The 14,461-nt window shown below is 42.6% G+C and overlaps 1 protein-coding gene across 1 annotated transcript in view; it reads right to left on the reverse strand.

Annotated features, from left to right (window-relative positions):
- Window positions 1–14,141, reverse strand: part of Jmjd1c (jumonji domain containing 1C) — a 121,864-nt gene extending 107,723 nt beyond the window's left edge. Inside the window, exon 1 of the mRNA XM_004657868.3 lies at window positions 13,981–14,141. The gene's annotated coding sequence lies outside the window, so the exon portion shown is untranslated. The remainder of the gene's footprint in view (window positions 1–13,980) is intronic.
- Window positions 14,142–14,461: the final 320 nt, after the last annotated feature.

The following is a 14,461-nucleotide window of genomic DNA, read 5'->3' on the forward strand; positions in this document are numbered from 1 at the left end:
TCCCCGTACTTCCTATTCTCTCCCCCTTCCTTACTCATCTCCCCTACTTCCTATTCTCTCCCCCTTCCTTACTCATCTCCCCGTACTTCCTATTCTCTCCCCCTTCCTTACTCATCTCCCCGTACTTCCTATTCTCTCCCCTTCCTTACTCATCTCCCCGTACTTCCTATTCTCTCCCCCTTCCTTATTCATCTCCCCTACTTCCTATTCTCTCTCCCTTCCTTATTCATCTCCCGTACTTCCTATTCTCTCCTCCCCCTTTCTTAGAGCAGGTCTCATTCTAGCCTAGGTTGATCTGGACCTCATTCTCTGCTAAGGCTGGCCTCTAACTCACAGCAAAGACCCCTACCAGAAACTTCTGGGAATGGTGAGAGGTAAAAACATTTAACTCTAGATACTGAAAAGGTTCAGAGATAATAATAAATGAATTCAAGACTATAATGGTTAAATACAAACAAAAGGTTTTCCTCCTTCCTTTTTGAGTCAGTGTGTCATTGTAGCTCAGGCTCTGGAGCCTATGCTAGCCTCCAACTAACAAGACAAAGTTTTCCTACCTCAGTCTTTGCAGTGCTGTGATTACAGGCTTGAGCCACTACACAAGGTAAGTAAGTTTGTTTTAATGCTGATACTATAACGAGGCATGCCTTGTGTAAGCCAGGCCAGTGCTTCACCACGGAGCTGTACAGACAGCCCAAGAGGACTTCAAAACTCCAGAAGCATGCACCACTGTGTGCATCTGGCTCTATGTGGGTACTGGAGAATTAAACCTAGGACTCTAGGCTTTGCAAATACCTTTAACTGCTGAGCCATGTCCCAGGTCCCAAAAACACTTTACTATCTCTAATCTCTGTGTTGGCCTCTGTGGTGGTTTGATTCAGGTGTCCTCCATAAACTTAGGTGTTCTGAATGCGAGGTTCCCAGCCGATGAAGATTTGGGAATTAACGCCTCCTGGAGGCAGTGTGTAGTTAGGGGCGGGCTTATGGGCATGAGAGCCAATGTCCCCTTGCCAGTGTTTGGCACTCTCCTGTTGCTATGGTCCACCTTATATGGGCCAGGGAGTGATGTTCACCCTCTGCTCATGGCATTGTGGAGCTTCTCCTCCAGTCTGTAAGCCAAAATAAAACTCTTTCTCCCACAAGCTGCTCCTGGTTGGGTGATTTCTACCAGCAATGCGAACCTGACCACAGCAGCCTCTGTGACAAGATTAACATGCACAGTCCAACAAAATATTTGCAATTTTGTTATAATTATAAAACATAAAATAATTATAAAATATAAAAGCTTCAAGATTGCTAATCACTTTGAAATAAAAAGACAAAATGAATAAATGAGGACTGTTATACAAATTTGTTATTTATTTATTTATTTATTTATTTATTTAATGAGAGAGAGGCAGACAGAATGGGCGTACCAGGGCCTCTAGCCACTGCAAAGGAACTCCAGATGCATGCTCCTCTTGCACATCTGGCTTTATATGGGCACTAGGGAATTGAACTTGGAACCTTAAGCTTGTAGGCAAGTTCTTTCCAGCCCACAGAAATTTGTTTTTAAATAAACTCATGAATAAAGAACTGACAAGGTAAAAAATGAGTATAAATATTCACAGTAACCAACGTTGAAAGAGCATTAAACATATCAATTGTGTCAAACTATTCTGAGAGCCTGTGCGGAGGTTCTAGCGGGGAGCGCAGCTACTCCTACACCCTGACCCAAGGCCGCTCCTCTAGTCGGGAAGGTCGTCCTTTTCAACAGATTCAAGAGGGACGCACAAGGAGAGGTGAAGGGGACACCCACCTAGCCAGCCATATCAGCAGATTCAACCCTGGCAACCAATGGGGTGACAGATGTCACAGCCAGATTGCCCTCACATCCTCAAACCATTTTTAAATACGAATCAACATCAAGTAAAATAGCATTTGAATTTTAACTTTAACTGTACAATGGTCCTCACCACGTATCTGGGAGGACATGTTTCAAGATACCCATTAGACACTAAAAACAGCAGTAGCACTGGGGGGGGGGTGCACCAGATCTCCCCCACACTCATGTGTTCTGAATGCTTGGTCCCAAGCTGGTGGCAATCTGGGAGGTGGAGCCTTGCTGGAGGGGCGGGGGGGGGGGGGGCGAGCTTTGGGGTCTTAAGCCAGCTCCCCTTGCTGCAGCTCAGCTCACTCCCCTGCCGCTGCTGCCCACCTGCGGTGGCAGAGCTAGATTAAATAACAAAAGAAAAACACCTGAGTTAATGGATACCCACAATAAAATTACTTCCATAAACTCCATTTTCTACATACATACACAATACGGAACTGAAAAGACTAGTAGTGTGCACACATCTATTTTAAAACGTACAAAACTTTTGACCTTTACCCACTTGACATTTGAAAATAATATCCAACTATAGCTATATTTTCCATGAGCTGGTTTAAGACTTGGTACACAGCCTAGAGTAGCAACAAACTTGCAATCCTTGTGCCTCACCCTCCAGAGAAGTGGAGCATTTAAGCAGGCAGTGCTCAAATATAATGTCTTGCTGGGCAACCCAAAACATTTACACACAACTCTAACTTCTGAAAGTCAACTAAAATGTGGACAACAGCCACTGTCTCTGCTGTTATTAGGATTGAAAGCAATATAATTCACACTGGGCATCCTAAGACAGTGGTGACAGAAGTCTGGGCATAAGGCTGTCTGTGCTTTTCAGACATAGGCATACTTGGATCACTCGCTCCATCTCATAAAATGAGAATTTAGGATGATTCACAGCCAGGAATTAAAAAAAAAAAAAAGCAGCTGCCTGTTAAACTTCAAAATAGAAAAGTTCTCAAGAAGTAAAAATAGTGTGTTTTAATTACACATTCACATTAGTAAACTCACTTAAAAATATTTTATATTTACTTATTTGATGGGGGGATAATGGGCGCGCCAGGGCCTCCAGCCACTGCAAATGAACTCCAGACGCATACACCCCCTTGTGCATCTGGTTAACGGGGGTCCTGGGGAATTGAACCTGGGTCCTTTGGCTTTGCAGGCAAACACCTTAACCACTAAGCCATCCCCCAGCCCAGTAAACTTACTTTTTAAGCTGGCAAGAAATATATATGAGGTTCTTTTATGTACATACAGTACAAATTAATTTTTGTTAAGAAGCACTATTTGCTACGGGAATACCAACTATGATATTAGCCTGCATACTAAAACATAGAGAGCTGGGACAAGAGGACCAAGTCCTAACAAAACTCAAGTCCCTCTACTTACCTGCTGAAGAATCTAGGACTTGAAAACACGCTCCTGAGCGCCAGGGAGGGGGCAGCAGGGAGGGCGCAGGGCACTGGCGGTCGTGTCCACTGCGGGCCTGTGCTGCGACTCAAGTGCCCGCGAAGGTCCTAACAGAAAGCCACTCTTGCCAGACTCATCCTGAGCTAGGTTTGTTTCCTTCTGTTGTGTGAACGTTGTGTGAATGTGTGTGCACAGACAGGCATGCAGGAACATGACACATGTATGGAGGTCAGAGAACAACTTCAGGGTGTTGGTCCTTGCCTTTCACCTCAAGGCAGGGTGTCATACTGTCACTGATCACCACAGTTCTGTTGTCAGGCCACCTGGCCTCTGAGCATCCTACAGTCTTTTGTCTCTGTCTCCCATTCGGCCCCAATGTAGGTGTGGGGGATTACAGGTGCCTGGCTGTGTCTGTGAGCGCTAAGGGTCCAGACTCAGGTCCTCAAGCTTGCATGGCAAATGCTTTCTCCACAGAGCCACTTCCCGGCCTCCTTTGTCTCCTCTGCAAAATCCTGTGTAAAATGGAGGACTCTAAGTGCTCAAGTGTGCAGAGAACAGAGGATAACCTCAGTGATGTTCCTCAGGAACATGGCCTCTGGAATTGGCCAACGAGGCTAGACTAGCCGGTCAGTGAACGCCAGGGATCCTCCTGTCCCCAAAGCCCCTCTCATTAGGACAGGCGTCCTGACAGGGACTCTGGGGATCAAATGCAGGTCTACATGCTTGCAAGGCAGTACTTGACCACCTAAGTGATCCCCTCAGCCCCTATAATGTATTTTAATGGTAAAGTTTATTTTTTATAATTTTATTTATTTATTTGAGAAAGAGGCAGAGACAGAGAAGGAGGGAAGGAGAGAGGAAGGGAGAGAGGAAAGGAGAACAGGCACACAAGGTCCTCCAGCCACTGTAAACAAACTCCAGACACATGCACCACCTTGTGCATCTGGCTTACATGGGTTCTGGGGAATTGAAGCTGGGTCCTCTGGCTTTGCAGACAATGGCCTTAACCACTAAGCCATCTCTCCAGACTATGTTTTTGTTTTTGTTTTTTTTTCCTGTGATGCCAGGAGTAATGATAAATTTTTAATACTAGTATATCCACTCAAGTACTCATTCCTAGGCTCTCTGGGCATGTGCCAAGATAACCAGTTTTATGCAGTGCTGGGAGCTGAGCTCTGGGGATACTGAACTATGTCCCTAGCTAAACAGAAAGGGTCTTTCGTGACAACAAAATTAAAGTAAGACACTGAAATACAAGATTTCTTTAGATATTTTATAGTTGCTGAGGTTGATAGTAAATAATTTTGCAGATTCATCTGAAATGACCAAATGTCTTTAAAAAACTCCAGTTCCTATTCTAAAAGGGAAGCATAAAAATGCTGAGACTTACAGAAACAAGAGAATCACTGACACCTACATATTACCAAATTACAAGCCATTACAATGCTTTCTCATACATATATACATTAAAAATAAGTAGAACACACTAAAATCTAAGTTTGGGTGAATGATGTATACATACATCTAATTTCAGACCCTCCACGAAACCTTGCCTAAAACTAAATCTGGGGCTAGCGAGATGGCTTAGTGATGAAATTGCTGGCTTGCAAAGCATAAGGACCCAAGTTCAATTCCTAAGTAAGCCAGGTGTACAAGGAGGAGGCACATGCATTTAGAGTTCATTTGCAGTGGCCAAAGGCCCTGGTGTGCACATTCTCTGCCTTCTCTTTCTCTCAAATAAATAAATAAAATATTTAAAAAGCAATACTAAATCTGGGTAATTCCCTAAACAGAAAAACATATCAGGACAGAGGCTAATGAGCAAAGCAGAAAGCAACTGCATTTTGAAAGGCAGAAGCAACTACACCAAGGACTCCTGACCACAGATCACAAGCTGAGGAGCAGGTCGGGTGGCACCTCTACAGCTGGCAGGGCCTTAGGAAGGGCAACCGCAGCTAACACAGGAGGGCAGAGCCAGCGGGGAAAGGCAAGGAGGGTTTCAATGACAGGATGATACAATAAAAAAACCAGCTCACCCAGTTCCTTCCATCACTTTACGCACCAAGAAAATTGGTGGCTATCTTAAAAATGTACTGTCTGGAAAGTTTAAAACAGAACCTCTAGACAGAGATAACCCACTCTTATTTCTTAAAGGCATTTAAATGGTATTGGCATATTAATATCTAAAGACAGAGAACTTTAGCCTTTTCCCCCACTTTGTACCCAGAATCCTTACAATTTCATCCTTATTATCAAAGAAAATGGTTCTTCCCTAAAAGAAAAAAATGATCAGTGGAGGGAGTCTATTACCTAAAAGGAAAGGAGGACGAAGAGGACTAAAGATTCTTTGCTAGGACTGATGCCCCCAAAACAACACAGGCTATTGCCAAGGATCTAGGCTGCTCACCCAGCTGGATGGTAGCCCCATGCTGAAGATGCCAGTACTGTGGATCGAGGCTGCTCACCCAGCTAGATGGTAGCCCCATGCTGAAGATGCCAGTACTGTGGATCTAGGCTGCTCACCCAGCTAGATGGTAGCCCCATGCTGAAGATACCAGTACTGTGGATCGAGGCTGCTCACCCAGCTAGATGGTAGCCCCATGGTGAAGATGCCAGTACTGTGGCTGCATGTCACTGGGAAACAAACTGGAGCTAAACAGAGACCTTGACTACGTGTCACCGCTCTGGGATGTGCTATGCAGCCTGCTGGGAATCTAAAGTCATTAATGGGTTTAAACTGCAGTAGATCCTGTAAGCATTATGGCTGCCCAGCCAGGCAAAAAGTGCAAGCTATTGCAAATAGTGGCCTGTCTGTTATGGGAGAAATGAACTGTTCTGTGACTAGATTTGAGGCTCACTCCATGGGAGGGAATCCATTCTTAGTACAGAAAACCTAGTCAAAAGCTATGGCTGGGGAGGGGAGTATCACAGGCCCAGGGAAGGGGGAGTGCATTCTACTACTGTTGTTTGACTAAATGGATATATCAGGCCCACCAAATTGCTCTCTAAATATTTATGTTAGGACCATATATTAATGCTACTCTCACTTTTGGTTAGAGAAGCTTTTCTCTTGACGATATCAGATCATGGCAGTGACCACTGGGGAGAGCCCAAACTCGTCACGAGAAGAAGTGACAGTGGAGTTTTCAGCACTGAGACAACTCTACCACACCCTCCAAGCTCACCTTTTGGAAGAGGTGGCATCGTATGGGTCAATGGATGGGGAGGAGCAGTTTAGAATGCTGTCTTCCTGACACAAAGTGGCAGATGCACTCAGGACCTCACAAGGGTGGGCAGACAAGAAGGGAGGGAGACAGGAAAGGAGATGAGAAAGAATGAGGGGGAAAGGAGAAGGGAAGAGGAAGGAAGAAGCTGGGACCTACAATGTCTGATTTTGGAATTCAGACTTGAATTTGTGCAAAGACTAATTGAGTATCCCTAATCCAAAATTTAGAATTCAAAGATGCTCTAAACTCTGAAACTTTTAAGCAGCATATTAGTGTTAAAGCAATTCCAGCCAGGCAGAGTTAAGAGGGTTGCCGTGAGTTCAAGGCCAGCTTGATTCATATGGGGAATTGCAGGTCAGCCTGGGCTCACTCAAGACCTAACCTCAAAAAAATAATAAATAAATAAAGTTCTGTTTCATATGTTAGAGTTGGGGTGTCCAGTTGGTATTTTCATTTTTCCAAGAAATGAACTGAATATATGGAAAGAGTAAGTTTAAAAAATAAGTACTAATGAAGCATTACAGTCATCACATGCTGCTTAACAAGGGGCTAGATTTACGAAAAATAGCCCCATTCATCACTGTGTCCAACAGTAGGAAAGACTTAGCAAAGGCCCTGGTGGTATGGGTTATCCACGCACCGACCACACGTTCCCCTTACGCCTTGAACCCTAATGACCCAGGCGTGGAGGCGCACGCCGTAACCCCAGGGCTCGCACCCAGAAGGCAGAGGCAGGAGGATCGCTGTGAGTTCCAGGACACCCTACAACTGCAGGTGAATTCCAGGTGCGCCTGCAGTAGAGTAAGATCCTACCTCGAAAAGCCTAAATAAATAAATAAATTCTAGATGTTTTACTTTCAAGATCGTAAACAAACGACTACAGGCTGGGGCAATGAGTCGTGGTTAAAGGCACTTGTCTGCACAGTCTGCAGGACGCGGTTTGATTCCCCAGATGGACAACATGGAGCATGGGTGTGGCGTTCATCTGCAGTGACAAATGGCCATGGTGCATCCATACTCTACCGGGCTCTCTCTCTGTCTCTCTGCTCTCAAATAAATAAATAAAAATATTTTTTAAAACTAAGAATATGCCTTTAATCCCAGTACTTGGGAGGCAGAGGTAAAGAGGGCTGCTGTGAGTTCAAGGCCAGCCTAAAACTACAAGAGTCTAGGTCAGCATGAGGTGGAGTTAGACCCTACCTCAACAAAAGAAAAAAAAAACCTAAATAATAAAATACTATAATACATTTTACATTTTTATTGCCAATCTAAGTTCTCTTTGCTGGTTTCTGACTTTGGTTCCCATGTTTAGAAGCAGGTGGCTAAGAATGCCAACCTTTAATTTTTACTGTGTACTGTGGGCTTTTCTTACTTGGCTATCTGTGGACTTTCTTATGTAAAGTCACTCACCTCTCTGATTCTGGAACATCTCCTTTATACATTCAAGTATTTTCTCTTGTATATTTTTGTTTTGCCATTCCCACTTCTAAGATTCCCATCAATCAACTAGATGTTTGAACTTCAGTTTATTTTTACTTATTTGACAGAGAGAGAGAGAATGAGAATGGGTGCGCCAGGGCCTCCAGCCACTGGCAAACAAACTGCAGACATGTGCGCCCACTTATGCATCTGGCTAATGTGGGTCTTATAGAATCACATCTGGGTCCTTTGGCTTTGCAGGCAAAGGCCTTAATAACTAAGCCATCCCGATAGCCAGCCCAAATGATTCTACTTTAAAAAAAAATTACTGAGCTGAGCAGATGGCTCAGCAGTTAGAGGCACGTGCTTGCAAAACCCTGCTTGGACTGGTCCAAGTTCAATTCCCCAAGACCCATGTAAACCCAGATGCACAAAGTGGCGCACGTGTTTGGAGCTCCTTTGTAGTAGCAAGAGGCCCTCAGGACAAAGCTTAGGAAGTTTCTCAGAAATAACTGTCTGTGTTCTGTTGGTTTTGGATATAGGATTTCACTACGTAGCCCCAGCTATCCTTGAACTTGAGATCCTCATAAATGCTGACATTACAGATTTAAGACAAATGTCTCCAGACTACTGTGATAGGGTCAAATATATACGAATTTGGTCTATTTCCCAACATCAAACCCTGAAACCTTTTAGGGAGGAGCACTAGGACAATTTATTCGAATATGTTGTTTCTGACATCTAGGTGCTGTTGATACAGAAGCACAAGATTTTGTAATTTCCTAAGTGGCAGGAGAAACCTTTGTTTTAATGTGATGACTTTTGATGGACTCCTGCAGACTCAGAATGGGGCTTGGTTACCATGGGAGCCAAGTGATTAAAGGACTGGAACTTCTAGCCCCATTCAGTGAATTTCTGGTGAGAGGACAAAGAACTGAAGATTGAGCTAGTAACCAATGACACAAACAATCATGCCTGCGTTTCCTTAAAAACACAAAAGGATAGTCCGTATTCAGATGAGCTTCCAAGGTGAGAAGCAACCAACACATCCATATGCCAAACGGGGCAACCTAATTTCTAGGTCCTTCTGATCTCACTCCACATAACTTATCTTGGTTGTTCATTTGCATCTATGAAGACCACATGCACCCTGATTCACTGCCAGTGAGATGCACAGGAGCCCTCTCCTCTGACTGTGACCAGCATCCAAAGGGAGAAGCATTCTTACTGGACCGCAACCTTGGTCTGAGATGTGATGCCAGGATCTAATACAATTAGAGGACTCTCACATTGGGTCTGATGGAGTACTATTCGGCATTTAGGAAGATACACCCACACATCTGTTGTCAGAAATGTTAAGTACTAAGTGAAGAACAAGAGTGTGGCTTGCCTTTTCCAGTATTTCTTACAAAATATAAGTTATCTTCACTGAAAACCTAGCAAGTAAAAGTGAGCAAGTCGTGGTCTGCTCTTACACATTTGTAAGCACATTTCTGTACTCGCTACTAGCTGCAACGCACACACACGGCTTGGCACAGGCCTGAGGCATCACTACTCAAAGAGGAGACAAAGGAACAGAACTTCAACACTCCCTTCCCTGGCTTTTATTCTCCACTGCTCAAAATCCCAGCTTTCTATTATGACTCTACTGAAGCTACTTCTGGGTATGAAAGCAACCGTCTTGTAAGCGAGCCATATTTTCTGGAATCTGAACCAGTTACTTGAGAATTATGTGTTTTCAGTTTATACATTTTAATGATGGACTCTCCTCTCATCCAGATAAAACAACAGGGCTGTGCACACTAACAGGCAAGCTGCTACAGAGGATAAGGCAGGAGGACTTCCAGTTCAAGGTTTCTGGCTACATCTTCAGTCAGGACGTGGGTGGCATATACCTGTAACCCAACACTCAGGAGGCTAAGCCAGGACGTCGGTGGACTCTAGGCTAGCCTGCGGGATACAGGAAATTCTATCCTAACCCGCTCACGTCCCAAATGGAGGATTTTCCACCTATACCATGAAAACTGTGCCTTATAATTCCTTGAGAATCTTTTTCTACATACGTATTTTCTCTTGTGTTTGAAGACTATTCCTTTTGTTATAAATACTTATTAAAATAACAAAAACATTAAGTAGGAATGCGATGTCAGTTTTACTAAGATTAATTGTAAAGTGTTCTTTCTATAAGATTCCCACATGTCAAAATTATTTCAAGTTTCTACCAAAGATATATTTCCTTTTATTATCTACTTAAAATGTATGTGCTGGGCTACAGAGATGGCTCAGCAGTTAAGGCACTTGTCTGCAAAGTCTCAGGACCCAGGTTTGATTCCCCAGAACCCTCACAAAACCAGATGCTCAAGATGGTGCATTCATTTGGAATTCCTTTGCAGTGGCTAGAGTCCCTGCACACCCATTCTCTCCCTCTCTCTCATAAATTAAAAAAAAAAAAATGTGGGCTAGAGAAATGGCTGAGCAGTTAAGGTGTTTGCCTACAAAGCCAAAAGACCCTGGTTCGATTCCCTAGGACACACATCAGCCAGATGAGCAAGGGAGTGCATGCATTTGGAGTTCATTTACATTGGCTGGAGGCCCTGGTGTACCCATTCATATTCATTTTCTCTCTTTCTCCCTCCCTCCCTCTTTCTCTGTCAAATAAATAAATAAAAATATTTTTTTAAATTGTATGTGATAACCTGCAGAACTCTTGGGAGCAAAACAGAGAAATCAACTGAGGTAGAAGAAAATTCACTACTTACAAGATTTTAAGGCTGCTCATGTCGAGACTACAAAGTGAATGATTTAAAATATAGACTGAGGTATGTTAACTTTCCTACAGGAATGTCTCCCACAGTACAGCTGAGAGAATTCACTGTTAACTGGTAATATTACTGACATTATACATGCACACCTTTAATCCCAGCACTTGGGAGGCAGAGGTAGGTGGATTGCCATGAGTTCAAGGCCACTCTGAGACTACAGAGGGAATTCCAGGTCAGCCGGGGCTAGAGTGAGACCCTGCCTAGAAACACACACACACACACACACACACGAAAGTAAATGAAATTTAACAACATTTTCAGTGACTTACAGGATGCCAGGCACCTCAAGGCAGTTACTCAGCCTAGAACAGTAGAACGGCTCCAGATGGCAGCCTGATCATACCAAAACAGCCCATCTATAAGCCCCCCACACAAAAAACACACCACTTCAGTTACATTACATTTGGTATTTAAAAAATGCCTTGCTCCTGATATCGTGGAAACATAAAGGAAGATAATTCCAGAGAAATAACTTGTATTTTGATAAAAATTAATTCTTTCAAAACTTCAATTACAAATTTTAGAGTACAGAAACAGGGTTTTCAATTTTTAATTCTGTCATGATTTTTCAAGCCAGCAGGTACCCCCCAAGTTTCCTAGGGCTTCTAGGAATAAGTGACAGAAAAGATAACGTAGCCAATATGTAATATTTAACAAGAACCACAGGAGGAGCGAAAGATAATACAAATAGACATGTAAGCACAACAGAGTATCATGTCCAAAGAATGAGAAACAGTAAATCTATAAAAAAAAAATTAAAGCTAAAGTATTAGTCTCACCATTTCATTCTGTTGCAGCCCAACAACAGATCCTACAAATTAATCTATCTAGAAATGCAGATTTTCATTTGGCTATAGGAATTGTAAAATTCTAGTTTTTATAACTATCATTTGCAGATACTCTTAATGACCAGAAAGGGAAACAGTGCCATGTGTACTGTACATAAATAAAATTTTGCAAAATGCTTATAAAATGTAAATATTACAAATATTCCCATTTCACTTGTTTATTAACTTTTACAATGGGAAGGAAAAAAGGGAAAAGGAGGGAGGCACATTGTCTTTGAATTAATGTATATTCATTAGATTATAGATTTTCTTTAAAAATAAACTTATAGCTGAATATGGTGGTATATACCTTTAATCCTAGCACTCAGGAGGAAGTGCTAGAAAGGATAACTGTGAGTTCTAGACCAGTCTGAGACTACATAGTGAATTCCAAGTCAACCTGGGATAGAGCCAAAAAATAAAAATAAAAAATAAATTGATAATTCAAAAAGCTTTGCTATCAAACAAATAGCTGAGCAAAGTATCAAATAGGGTAAAAGGGTTATGATGTCTACAGTAATATAAAGAAAGCTCACCCAGGCACCTTTCATCCCAGCACTCGGGAGACAGAGGTAAGAAGATCAACAGTTCAAGGCCACTCTATGACTACATAATGAATTCCAGGCTAGCGAGACACTATCTGGTGGGGGGGGGGGGAGCTCATAACAAATAAAAGGGGAAAAAAAGAAATGTGAAGCCCTAATAAGTACTGGAAAAGTGACACACACACACACAAAAGAAAGGAAAAAAAAAAAAAAAAACAGAGCCAGGAGTGGTAGTGCACACCTTTAATCTCAGCACTTGGAAAACAGAGGTAGGAGGATCATCATGAGTTCAAGGGTACCATGAGACTACACAGTGAATTCCAGGTCAGCCTGAGCCAGAGGGAGACAGACCCTGCCTCGAAAAACAAAACCAAAACCAAAAACTAACAACAATAATAACAGCAACAACAAATCCTGGTGTGAAAAATCACCCTATTAATTTTTAAAAAAACACAGATCAAAATAATCAGAAAGTATTGAAAATCTCCACCTGGCAGAGAAAGAGAGAGAGAGAGAGAATGGGCGCACCAGGGCCTCCAGCCACTGCAAACGAATTCCAGACACATGCGCCCCCTTGTGCATCTGGCTAACGTGGGTCCTGGGGAATCGAGCCTCAAACCAGCGTCCTTAGGCTTCACAGGCAAGCGCTTAACCGCTAAGCCATCTCTCCAGCCCAAGTGTAAATTTTTAAAACAGTTAACACTATTTAATATTAATTACTGTAATATTTAATATTTTCATTATTTAGAGAAAGGGTCTCATGTAACCAAGGCTAACCTCAAACTCACCAAGTGTTGGGATTATAGACATGAACTACCATGCCTCATTTTTCTAACAGAATTTAATGATCTTGTTTAGATAGACTGTTTCTTTTACGAAACTCTTCAAATTCATGGGGAGTTTACTAAAAATTACTGTTTTCTTGGGCTGGAGAGATGGCTTAGCGGTTAAGCGCTTGCCTGTGAAGCCTAAGGACCCCGGTTCGAGGCTCGGCTCCCCAGGTCCCACGTTAGCCAGATGCACAAGGGGGCGCACGCGTCTGGAGTTCGTTTGCAGAGGCTGGAAGCCCTGGCGCGCCCATTCTCTCTCTCTCCCTCCATCTGTCTTTCTCTCTGTGTCTGTCGCTCTCAAATAAATAAATTTAAAAAAAAAAAAAAATTACTGTTTTCTTAAATCAATCATTCCCAGATATGAACCAACTATACCCATTATTGGAACATGTAAAACTACTGGCATTTGTCACCAATGATGACCAACGATGCACCAGCCAACAACCAAGAAAATGCAACTGCTGAGTGCTTCAAGGTCAAAGCGTCCTTCCCATCCACACAGTCCCTCCACGCAACGCTCTTCCACGGGCACAGCAGTGTTGACTTGAGCTGGAAAAGTGGCTTAGCAGTTACGGCCTTTGCCTGTGAAACACAAGGACCCTACTTCAATTCTCCAGTTCCCATGTAAGCCAGATGCACAAGGTGGTGCACACGTCTGGAGTTCATCTGCAATGGCTGGAAGCCCTGGAGCGCCCATTCTTCCCTGGCTCCCACTACCCCCCGGCTCAAGTAAAAATAAACTTTTAAAAAGTTTACTATATTATGGCACTCTAGAACCCAATATATGCCTTCACCTAACTGGGCAGAATAAGCTACTGGTGAACTACATATGCCAAAGAAATACCAACAAAGTTCCATACAGAGCTGTAAAGAAAAATAAAATAAACACAGTGCTTCAAAACTTCTGCCAGATTTTGAAGTGACTGCTGAGAAATATTCATTTAGAACCACCTGATACATTATAACTTACACTCAATGCTTTTTCATTTACAATAAACAGTTGAAAATACTTCATGAATACAACAAATCTTACCAGTGCAGGCCACTGAATTTGTCTGCTTTTTGATCCCTGAGTCTGGCTAGGGTCATTCCTTTTGGCCCAAATTAAGTGGTACTCCACCAAGAAAGTTGAAAAATCTTCATAAACTTTAACCCACTCTCGTTTATCCCATTCGAGATCATCAAATTCCACATACACCTATGGAAAAGAAAGCACATTCTATGAGCAATGCTCAACAGTGATTCTTCAAACTATAAGCCATCAAACCGACACTAACAACTTATTAATTTTTAGGTTTTTTTCGAGACAGTCTTGCTTTGTAGCCCAAGATGGCCCACAACTCACTAGGTGGAACAAGCTGGCCTCAAATTTGTGACTCTCTTTCCTTTGCCTCCCAAGTGCTGGTATTATAAACATTTACCACAACAAATTAGCATGTCACTTAAAATTACTTAACTAATTACCCCTACTTACATCTATGACAAGATCATAAATCATAAATGACTATTAAAAC

The sequence above is a fragment of the Jaculus jaculus genome, chromosome 18, assembly GCF_020740685.1.
Source record: "Jaculus jaculus isolate mJacJac1 chromosome 18, mJacJac1.mat.Y.cur, whole genome shotgun sequence".
Taxonomy (NCBI): Eukaryota; Metazoa; Chordata; class Mammalia; order Rodentia; family Dipodidae; genus Jaculus; species Jaculus jaculus.